Source organism: Marmota flaviventris, chromosome 6, assembly GCF_047511675.1.
Source record: "Marmota flaviventris isolate mMarFla1 chromosome 6, mMarFla1.hap1, whole genome shotgun sequence".
In the NCBI taxonomy this organism is placed as follows: Eukaryota; Metazoa; Chordata; class Mammalia; order Rodentia; family Sciuridae; genus Marmota; species Marmota flaviventris.
Window position 1 is genome coordinate 34,039,407 of NC_092503.1, and position 12,529 is coordinate 34,051,935.

The 12,529-nt window shown below is 34.6% G+C and overlaps 1 pseudogene; it reads right to left on the reverse strand.

Moving 5' to 3' along the window:
- LOC114102131 (large ribosomal subunit protein uL29m pseudogene) overlaps positions 1-12,529 on the reverse strand; it is a 118,847-nt pseudogene that overhangs the window by 98,411 nt on the left and 7,907 nt on the right.

The following is a 12,529-nucleotide window of genomic DNA, read 5'->3' on the forward strand; positions in this document are numbered from 1 at the left end:
ATTTACATGTATCAATCCTTTTTTTTATTATTTCAATACATTGTTGACCCAGTGTAAACAGAATTTAGCATTACATGGGTCCATCTGAACATCTCACTATATTGAAACCAAAACAGACTCTGACTGCTTCACTCCTCCCAGATTATTCGCTGGCTCAATATTTCCAATTGATAGTATCAACACCATACATTTTCTGCTGCCTTAAATTGGTGTTGCCTCCCATATTCCTCCTCCTTTAGCAGTAGTCATTACAACTTTCCTCTCTCTTTTCCCATTATTCTGCTTCCTGATTTTCTTGCACATGGGGATACTGAGCCTCTAGTGATTTATGACTGGATCAAAGCACACAATTAGTGACAAGCAGATCCTGGACTTGACTCCTTGCTCCTGTGTTTTTCTCCTGGTTTGTGGGCAAGGGCTCTTGCCACCATACCTTAACTCATATGAAAGATCTGCGATATAAATCCTGGGAGCCCTCATTAACACAGTTCCACTTAGAGCAGTGATTCTGTGACATGGAATCAAGGACACAGTGTGTGGCAAGGAAAACAAGTTTCTTTCTTTCTTTTTTTTTTTTTTTGGTGGGGTTCTTTTGGAACTGGGGGTCGAACCCAGGATTTTGAGAACGCAAGGCAGACACTTTGCCACTGAGCTACATCCCAGCCCTACAAGTTTCTTTTATATTACCTAAAATAGTATATTATTTGTGAAATTAAAGTCTGACTTATTAACCAACACAATTTTTTCACTTATCAGATTGGAAATAATCAAAAAGTTGAATATAATTCTGCATCTGAGGCTATAGGGTAGCAGGTGCTCTCCTTCATTACTGGTAAGAGGACACAATGATACAATCTCCATGAAGGACATTTTGGCAAGATTTTTAATAGTTACGAATGTGTTTGCTCTTTGACCCAGCAATCTCACTTCTGGGAATGCATCATACTGACACATCAAAATGATTTATGTCCAAGGTTATTCACTACTGCATTATTTGAAAAAGCAAAAGATTGGAAACAACCCAAGTGTCTATCCGCAGAGGAGTGGTTAATTAAATTATGGTACATGCACACAATGGAATATTAGGTAGCTATAAAAAACAATGAGGAAGCTAGAGATGTACTGATAAGGAAAGATTTCTAGGAAACATTGTTAAAGGTGAAGTGAGAAGTGCTGAAAAAAGTAAATGAGAATCTACTAATTTTTTTTCTGATTCTAGGGATTGAACCCAAGCCTCCTGCATACTAGGAAATCTCTACCACTTAGTTACATCCCCTTTCCTGTTTTTTTTTTTTTTTTTTTTAAGATAGGGTCTCAGAAAGTTGCCCAAAGTGACCTGAAACTTCTGTTCTTCCTCTTTCAGTCTCTCAAGTAGCTGGGATTATAGGTATGTGCTACCACATCCAATGATGATGTACATTTTATATAAAAAATGAAGGGAGTAGTATGAGCAATTAATACAAATGGTTAACCAAAGGGGAAGTAAGGAGTGAGGTAGATAGTGGCAAAAGGGAAATAAGTCTTCTCATCTGTGTTATACTTTGTTCAACTTTAAGTTTCTAAAAATGAATCATTCAAACATATTATCTATTAGAGTAACTAAATAAAATTTTAGAAGATACAATTTTAGTTTCATTGTTCTTGTTAAATTGCAGATTGGGTAAAGGGTCCCTTATATTCTCTCTGGTTTATTCATTTCAAATGTGAATATTGAATTATCTCCTCAGATGGGCTCTCCTTCTAAAAGAAAAGGGTAAAAAGGAATACTAAATCACCCACTAATGACCTCACTGAATAATCATTTAGTAACTTACTGCTCTGTGGCATGAAGATACCTAACAAGATTGATCTGGCTGATGTTTCTCACTGTTTTTGACGTTATTTTATTTTATTTTGGCTAGAAAGAGTAATAGATCATCAAGACCTCCATATTCCAATTGTGTCCATGTTATGTCTGAAAGGGAAATAGCAAAACTAACATTTCAAGTGAATAATCACTATTTTTTTAAAAATACCATGAAACACAGCAGAAAAACATGACATGATTAAACTAAGATGCAGAGAATTGTAAAATAAATACATTTTTAAAAGCTTCTTTATGCATCAGAGTTGTTACTAGAGTAGAATAGAGAGTAAGAATGGGTAAAACAGACATAATTCATTAAAATGACGGCATAGTTTTCAATTCTTAATTATACATGGGATTTCAGGGGCATATTTTTCCCCTTGAAAAAATCAGACTTTTCTAGTAGAATTGAGTCCTGCTTCAAAGTAAGATTTGTATGATAAAGTTAAAGGAGGAGAATGCTGCTCTCAAAGTTGGAGAGAAATCTGGTATTAATGTTCATAATCAGAACTATACTTTATCATTATATATTGTTATCATTAAAAATGAAATAAACAGTAACTGTGATTCTAGAAAGATCAGTTAACCATCTCTGAGCCTCAGTTTCACTACATTACATGGGAATAACAATAATATCTTGTTCACAAGGGGCTTAAAGGAATAAATGACATGATGTACTTAATACCAGGCCTGACATTCAGTAAGTGTGCATTAAGTGAAAGCTATTATTTTTGTCTTATTTGATTGGCAGGAATCATATAAGATAGAAAATATTAATTTTATCAGATATGTTTCTGATATAAATTTTAATAACAGTATAATGCTTATGACTGCTAATAATAAAATGATATATAAAATTCAATGAATACTATGATAGAAAAAGATGAAATATACAAGCACATTAATAGGGCAAGTATTGGTGTAGTAAAACCATCAGAATACATATATATATATATATATATATATATATATATATATATATATATATATATCCTATATAATATATAATATATAAATTATATATATATATATATATATATATATATATATATATATCTTTCTTCTATAATGCTTTAAAATATTTAATAACTTTATGGCAATGAGGATACAATATAATTAAATTTGGCAGGAGAGAAAGAGAAAATAAACTGATTACCAGTTTATTATTATTAAACTAATTCAGATTGTAATTGAGTGTCTACCACACTCCAGTCTACCCCAAATACACAAATACTCTAAAAAATACTACTGCAATTTTGTGTAAACTCTTCAAGGTTAGGTCTGTAAGATGTGCTTCTAGGACAGGGAGTGAGTTACATCACAATATGAAAGAAAGTTAAGTTAGATACTTCTAGTTGATTTCCCAGTATCAAGAAGATATGTAGTAACAGAACCCCAATTTTGTCATAATGGCATTGTTCTCTATTAAAAACACTTTCCTAGACCAACAGAGTAGGGATGGAGATGAAGGAGAGAAGGCAGGAAAGAAATAGGCCATACCATGCTATGTGCAGGTATGAATATATCACAATGAAGCTTACTTTTATGCACAGTAATAATTCACCTATAAAAATGTTTTTAAGAAATATCTTTAGAGTCCCTTGCAGCTCTGATTGGCCAAATGACCCAGGCTAGCCAATGAAATACACCCTATTTTGCCATATAATCATTGGCACTATATTAACATCTATTCGGGATTATTCCATGCATCCTAATCTTGCACCGAAGACAGTTTAGTAAAAAATAATTTTTAAATAATACTGGCACAACTTATTATTTTAAAAAAGATTCATGTAATAGTTGTACTCCACCTTTTTGTAGAACATAAAAATTAAAAAAATGGGCAAAAAATATGCAATGATTATGTGGTGAAATATGGTAATCAGAAACCACAGGAGAGACTCACCTGGCCTGTTTTTTTTTTTTTTTCCCCTCCACCTTTGGTCCTATTCTCCTTCTTCCTGTTGGGAATGCAGATGTGTTGTCTGGTCCCAGTAGTACTGTTACAATTGTGCTTAAGAAGTTACATGCTAATTATGGCAGGATAGAAATGTGTGAGTCTGGGTGTCTGCCAGGCCCCAGGTTCTTCAAGTCACTTACTTTCCTGGACCAGTCTTCTTGCTAGGTGAAAAAAACTCCTTCTGTATATAGAAGAATATTTGGTAAGAATATTTTTTTTCCTTTATGCAGGCAAACACGTTCTAACTAATATGTACCAACCACCAACTATGCCTAAAGGTGATTTCAGAAAAGGATCTCTTTTCTGAAATTTGGAACAAAACAAAGAGTGTCAGAGTTCAGAAGAGCATTGAACAGGCCATGCTAACTCTGCTTATTCATCATACATCTACTTAAGGCGTATTTACCTCTGTGGCTCTATTCTGGAATGTCACCAGGACCTGCTGTACTTGTGACCTTGTTGTTTTGTTTGTCTGTTTCATGTTAAAAAGGCTGATAATGTGGCATATATTATATTCTTGCACTCCAGGAAACCAGGTCTAAATGCAGTCTGAGAATTATGTGTATCAATGTTAATCAGTAATTATTTAGGTTGCTTTGGGCAGAGGATGTTGATCAACAGCATGATACAGAATCAGTGATTTCTTCCCAAAGGAGGAGATAGTTTGAACGAATATTTTAGCTGGAAGCTGTCTTCTCCACACCAAAATTCAGCCTGGCCCTATGGAGCTCCATTATAGCAAAATAGATACAGCACAAAGAAAACCCCACAAAACCTCATTCATTTTGGAATATAAGGTATCTGTGATTTTCCTTTCAAAAACTGGATATGCTTCTGTTTCAGCATAGTTAGTTAGTATTAGCATTCGGGTGTGGCTGTTAGCACATCTGTGGCAAGTGAGAAATTTGGGGCTTAGATACAGGTATATATGCCTCTCATGCTTTCACCATTTCATGGAAGGGTACATTTTCTGATTAATGACTAAGTTAAGCGTAAAATTGAAACAGTTGTAAACTAAGAGATTAAGGATTTTCATGTCATAGAAACATGAAATGGTCATCCAACACAGACCCATGGTCTATACTACCCTTCCCTACAGCACAGTAGAGCTGACAAAGTATGATGATGTAGCAGTGTGACATGCGGAGATCAATGGATACCTGCTTCAGGAGAATCTTATGTAAGGCAAAGCTGCCCATCTCCAAATCCATTTCACAGTTAAGTGTTCTCTGAGTTTGGTGGAATCAAAATTGCTTAGTGAGAGAGAAGTGTATTGGAATAACAAGCACAAACCTTTGCATTAAAATTAATTAATATGCACTGACAGCTCAACTGGAGAAGCATCAACTGATACCATAATGGTGAAGCCTCACCTCTTTTACCAGTCAGGGTCCTGGCAGGTAACATATGGCATGATCAAATTGAGTAATTTGAAGAGAGCTTAACAGAGAGACTGTATGTAAAGATATGCACAAGGTTTAGATATACAATAGGGATGGAACAAAACCCCCAAACAGGGACCATTTAACACCTCTAAGTCTGAAGGGACAAGGTCAAGAGTGCAGTCTGAGAAAAGAATGAACTTCCTTATGGAAGCTAAGAAAATTGGGCGGGGGAGGGATGATCATTCAGTTTGAGACAACATGGTAAGAGAGAGAAAGGAAATAAATACCCAGACTTCATTCTTCTGATTTCCTGCTGGTTTTTCACTTTAACTGAATCCCACTGGAAGCCACTGGCCAAGGAATTCCATGGTTAAAATTCATAGGTTTCAGCTTCCTGAGAAACAAAAAGTGGGGGAGAAAGATATCCAGAGTATTCCAAATGGTTCTAATGAAGACAATTCATTGAGAGACTACTTATAAGAGGTTTGAGCAGGTTAGAGACCTAAGAAAGACTTCCATCCTTAACAGTTGATAGATCCTGTTCTCACTAGTCCTTTTCTTATATTTAATTAACTTTTAAAATGCTCCTAGTAATGTCTCTTTACTTCTGATAGTAGTAGTTACTTCTTAACTCCCATTCTGCCCTTCCCACACATATGCAAACAAACACATTCAATAGGAACAGAATTTTGCCAAATTGATTAAACTCTTCAGAGAGCCAACTTTTGGCTAAGTTGCTGCTTTCTATTTTGTATTTAATTATTTTCTATTCTTTTGTTATTTTCTTTCTTCCTTTAAGATTATTTTGTTGATTTTGATTTAAATAATTGTAATAGATACTTAGTTCACTAAATTTGGGCCCTTATTTTTTAAATATATAGTTATATTTTTTCCTCTGTGAACCACTCTAACTTTATTCCACAAGAGTCAATTAGAAATGACCCATGGGTAAGTTAGACATGCACTTTTTAATTTATAAGCATGTTATTATTTCTATTACCTTTAAAAAATTAATGCCATTTTTAATTTGATGTGATCAGAAAATGTGCTTCATAGTACTCTAGCCCTTTGAAATGTGATAAAACTTGCTCAATTTATGGTCAACTGTTTTAAATGTTTCATTTGTTCTCTAAAAGACTGTGTATTCAACAATGGTTTACTTTGTATCTTATACCAATTTTATTAAATTTATTTTCCAAGTACTATAATCTTACAAATTTCAACTCTTATAAGTCTTATTTATATATTGCTATTTATTTCTTTATCAATTGCCAAGAGAAACTATTTTTCTCTTTTTCATTCAACTAAAATTTTGAATAACAGTTTGAAGCAGTATTATTATATGAAGCAAAATATAAAATTGTTATATTATCCTTTTAAGTGAAACCTCTTACTCAACATACAAAATTTCTTTTATTTTTTACTATTGTCAAGCATTTTTGCCTAGAAATTTGATGTGTGAGCATTTCCATGGTATTTCATTTATATCCCTTCATTTTCTGTTTTCTATATTGGAATTATATTTGTTACAAATATCATCCAATTGTATTTTTTATTCTTTCTGACAATCTCTGTCCTATAGCTGGTTCATTTAGTCTATTAAATAAATTAATGTGAATATTTTCTATTTACCCGATGTAAATTTAGCCTCTTATTTTGTACTATTTGTCCCTCATATGCTATTTTGTTTATTTTTAATTTTTCACTGCTTTTTTTTTTTAGGATTGATTGAGTGTGTGTGTGTGTGTGTGTGTGTGTGTGTGTAAGTCACCATATATTATTTTTATTTCCTGTTTGAATTTATACACTTTTAATATTCTTTTAGTGGTTACTCTAGAAAATTTATACTGAGTTCTTAAAAATCAACAAAGTCTAAAAGTAATAACTACTTTTACTTTTTATTATTAGGATATATTTCCTCAATAAACTTCACATGTTTTAGATATTATCAATTTTACTTTTACCTTTTAAAAAATTCTACTATTATCACTATAATATACTGTCAATGTTCATTTAGATTGACTTACCTATTTTCACCTTTTCTATACTTTTCATTTTCTTTAATATCCAGGTTTATTTTCTCTCTTGCTGAAGCACATTCTTTAGAATTTTCTTAAGTGAACATCTATTGGCAGCAAACTTATTGTGTAATTATCTGAAAATGATTTTTCCCCTTTATAAACCACTTAACACATTTATTTTCTACACAGACTATAATGCATGAAAAACAAATGGTTAATTAACAGGTCAGATATCGTAGATGGAATGAGCTTCAGAAAGATATGAAAATGAGATATGGAAGGAAACCTTTCCTGAAGACATTTTTACTTTCTTTTTCTCTAAACTTAGCTTTCTTATTTTGATGTGGGCTTGTTTCTCAAGTCTCAGTCTGAGAAAATGATCCACCTAGGACATTACAAAGACTATCTTATAGGCTACTGTTTGAACTTGTGCTAGATAATTCTTCCAAAGATGTCTCTTCTCCAAGCAGAGGGTCTAGCTTTTTCCTGGCCACTCTGAAGAAGCCTTAGTGCTCTCTTTCCTGGAAAACTTTACTAATGCACCATGGTATCAACCACCTTTTCTAAGCACTCTGGATTTGGTATTGTCAATTTCTGCCTCTTGGGATCCTGCTTGAGAGTTAGAAGCATGTTTCTTTCACAAGGACATACAAAATTTATGTAAATCTTTGATACATTTGTCCCTTAATTTCTGACAAGTCCAAGCAGCTCCAGATTTTCCTTTTCCTTCTCCTCAATTCTTTGGGTCATCAAAAAATCCTTCTAGTATTTTCTTTGACAATGTGATGTGAAGTAATCTACACTGGTGAAAGAATGTGACATTTGGTGTGTTCTAAGCAAACTAAGAGAAAACCTACACCCTAGCTAGTGGAGGCCTTCAGAGTTATTGACCACCCAGAAGCTGTCAGCATGGCTGAGACTCTTCTGCACAGAATGGGAATTTTGCTATTTTTTTTTCACATAATTAAGCAGACTGTATTTCCTGAAAATGACTTTTGATCTTTTTGAAAATATGTATTATTACTAAGCTTAGAAGTCAATTTCTTTCAGTATATCATTTCTTTCAGCAAATATCACTCACTATTTTTTAACTTCTCTTATTACTATTGAAAATCAATCTAATGTACCTCTTTTGAAAGTAACCTATCTGTATGGGGTTGAATGTTCCTCAAAATTTCATATCTATTCAGGACCTCAAAATCTGATCCTACTTAGAAAGGGGATTATGGCTGATATAATTGGTTAAAGATCTGAAGACAAAGTCATTCTGAATTTAGAGTGGGCTCTAAACCAGTGACTTTGTCCTTTAAAGAAGGGGAGAGAACACAGAAACAGAGAGAGGAGGATGTCATATTGAGCAAGAAGCAGAGATTGGAGTAATGCAGCTATAAGCCAAAGAATGCCAAGAATTGCTAATAACCACCACTAGCAAGGGGAAGCATGACATAGATTTTCCCTTGATGTCTCCAGATAGAAAGGACAACTCTATTCAGACTTCTGGCTTTCAGTAATGTGAGGGAATAAATTTCTGTCATTTAAACTACACAGTGTGTTTAATTGTTACAGCCAACTCTATGAAACTGATATAGATTTTGTTACTGTAACATACTTAAACAGATGTTCTAAACTACTGTAAGCAGATATCTGAAAATGCAGAGTGGTTTTAGTTTGCATAACAGGTAGAGACTGGAAGAATTTTAAGGTGCTTGGTTAAAAAATCATAGGCTTCTTTGAAGAAATGGTAAAAATATAAATGTTAAAGATGCTTCTGGTGAGGTATTAGAAGGAAAAGAAGGACATGATATTAGACTTGGGAGGAAAGTCAATCCTTCCTATAAAGTACCAAGAACAAGATTGAAGTATCTTGATTGGCAAGAAAGAACCAACTACAAGTGAGAATTGGGATATTTAGCTAAGGCGATTTCAGATCACAGAGTGGAAGGTGCAGCCTACTTACTTGTTGTAAGTACTTGTTGTAGAATATGACAGGAATGAGATCAATTGAGGAAAAAACTGTTAAGCAGAAAGGAGCCAGCACATTATGATTTGGAAAATTCTCAATCTATTCATATTGCAAAAAAATGCTAAAACATGTGCTGCACCAAACAGTGTGTGGCTGGAAACCTTTTGCTAGAGATTAGGCATGTGAATCATCCAGTTGAAAATCTCAGTGGAAACCAGAAATAGAAATGAGATTACACAAGAAGGACCTGTGGGAAAATACTCACGTTTAATCGTATAAACCTCCTTGAAATATATGGGAAACCCACAAGGTTCTTGAGAATGTTATATCTACAGAAATACTACAAGTTTAGACTTACAGGGACAGAGACTGAATAAAATTAAGGAAGGATGTTGACAGTGAGATTCTATAGGCAGGAAATAGCTGACAGAATTGCTCAGCTATAGATGCATAACACCCCTTAAGGAAAAATAATGAAAAAAAAAAAAAAAGAAAGAAAAAAGAATGAAAGAAAGAAAGGAAGGAAGGAAGGAAGAAAAATAGATAGATAGATCAATCGATTGATCGATGGATCCTGGAAGCAAAACGGGATACAGTAACAGCAGCCATAGAATTGGGCTCCAGGGTCTTTAGAGTGGACTGAGCCCCAAGGATTAATCTCAGGCCTTGAGAAACAGTAGATTTTGTCCTACTGGGAGGTTGTTTGAGACCAGTGACCACTTTATTTTTCCTGTTTTCTCCCTTTTGGTATGGCAATATCTATTGTATGCCTGACTTATCATTGTATTTAGAAAGCAGATTTTCTTTTTCTTTTTTACTTCTCAGATCCACAAGGGAAAGAGAAATTTTGCTCTGGAACAGATCATACCCCAGCGTCTCACCCATATCTTATTTAGATGATAATATCTGAGACTTTAAAAAGTTGATGAGATTTAGGATTTAGAGGTGATGGTGAAATGGACTAAGATTTTGAGGGATTTAGGGATGGGTTAATGTATTTTTCACATGGTAGGAACATGAATATGGGGTGGGGGACAGAAGGAAAGCTATAGGGAGTTGAATATTACTGTTCCAAAATTCATATTTATCTGGAACTTCAGAATGTTATCTTAGGTCCATTTCTTCATCTGTCCGTAAGGACGTTAGTGTGGAGGACAGTAAATGCCACGGCTTCAGACGCTTTGACGCAACCTCAGATGCAGGGTCTTGGGGCCAGGTGTTTCATATTGTTGGAACATTCACAGTTGCCCTGGGGGTTGCAGCTCTGTAAGTTTGGTGTGGCTGAACCAAAAGAGAAGGCATGTGCAAATTTCTGCAGAAATTATGAGTTCATGAAGATTTTGAGGAGATGAGAAGGGCTGGTGACTTTCAGAGTGTAAAGTGATTTGGGAATATAAAGAATTTTTAAATCCCTCAAAAGCTTAGTCCATTTCACCATCACCTCTTTGGAACTAAAGTCCTTAGAAGTTTGTACTGACTTGTGCTCCTGAACTATAAAAGATGAATATATGGGCGAAGGAATAGTTTTTCTTGGTAAATAAACAATTAACAACAACAACAACAACAAAAAAAACCCATAATGTGAACTTATTTGGAAATCAGGTCTTGGAGAAGCTCCTTCCTTCCTTCCTTCCTTCCTTCCTTCCTTCCTTCCTTCCTTCCTTCCTTCCTTCCTCCCTCCCTCCCTCCCTTCCTTCCTTCCTTCCTTCCTCCCCCCAGTTCTTCTTCTTCTTTAAAATGGCACTGTGCATCAAAACCAGGGACTTGAACATTCGACACAAGTGCTCTAACACTGAATACAATCCCAGCCAGGAAACAGGGTCTTTGAAGATGTAATTAGTTAAAGATCTCAAAATTATATTATCCTAGATTTAGAGTAGACTTAGATCCAGTGGCTTGTATCCTTAAGAAGAGGAGAGGAGACAGAGCGACTTTACATGGAAGATGGGAGGGGCGCACTTACATGCCAAGAAATGTCAAGGATGCTGGCAACCACCAGGTGCAAGACATAGGCAGAAACAAGATCCTCACTTCTTCTTCTTCTTGTTCTTATTAATATTTTGGACTTTTGGCCTCCGGAATTATGCAAGAATAAATTTCCATTGTTTAAGGCCACCCAATTTGTAACCATTTTTTTTTAATGGCAGTCCTAGAAAACCAATACATTAGCTTTTATTTTTTGATTGGATTAAAATTATTTTTCTTTGATTTTGGTGCTCCACAGCTTCACTGTAATACATCTAAGTGTGGTCTCATGATTTATCTGCTTGGTATTTATTTGGTTTCTTGGATCTCTCAGGCTTCCTGTCTTTTATTTGATTTTGGCCTGGAAGTCCCTTGTTTACTTTTGGTTTTTCAATGCTTTAAAGATTTTTTTTAAAAATGATTTTTCTGGAATTTCTGATTGTTTTTATTGGGAGAGCCGGTGTAATTAGCCTAGCCTGGATTTAGTAGATGGAGAAGTCTCTGCCAGAGTGATCTTTTAATAACCAAATCAGGTCATGTCAGCATTTTGCTTAATACTTTCTAATGGCTACTTATTATGCTTAGAATCAAATCCCAAATCCTATACTTGACCCCGATGATGATGCCTGGATCAAACTCTTCATCCTCCTTCTGGAATATTCCCTCCCACACAAGCTCTGCCCATGCCATGCTCTTACAATGTTACTGCAGCAGAGTTTGTTCCCACTGTATGAAACAACTTCTCTCCTCTCTGCTATTATTTTACCAATGAAATCTTGGTCATATTTCATTTTTTAATATTAGGATTCTAGGAGATGCAAAAGGATTTATCAAAGGATTTAAGAATGGCTTTGAAAGCTAATATTTCAGGGCAAAGGAGTTTTCCTTATCTCTCTCATATTACAACATGCAAATATAATTTCTTCTGTCTTATTTAGCATGGTTCATATTTATTGGGCACCTCTATTTATCAAGTATTTTGTAAGAATCAGGGGAGTCCAAGATGAATACGGCATGATACTTTAACCTCAGGAACTTTACGATTTGTTCAAGAAGACAGATGAGAAAATAATTTTAATATCTTTTATGGGTGCCCAGAGAGGGGATATCAGTGAAGCCTGAGGTTCAGGAAAGGCTTTCTCAGGAACTTTCCACCAGGTCTTTATAGTTCAATATCCCTGGAGTTTAGAGAAGAGTTTGGTTTGATTAAACTGGGTAGCAGAAAAGGTAATTATAGAAATTCTTCTTGTCTCATGGCCAAAACATAATCATTTGTATTTTTTAATTTAGCCAAGCACTTTCTTTTCACATACAATAAATAATGAATAGTTTGTTGATTGGGAAGTGGACTGTGATAAACTTGTAAAGGAAAATCCCTTCTACCTGTGT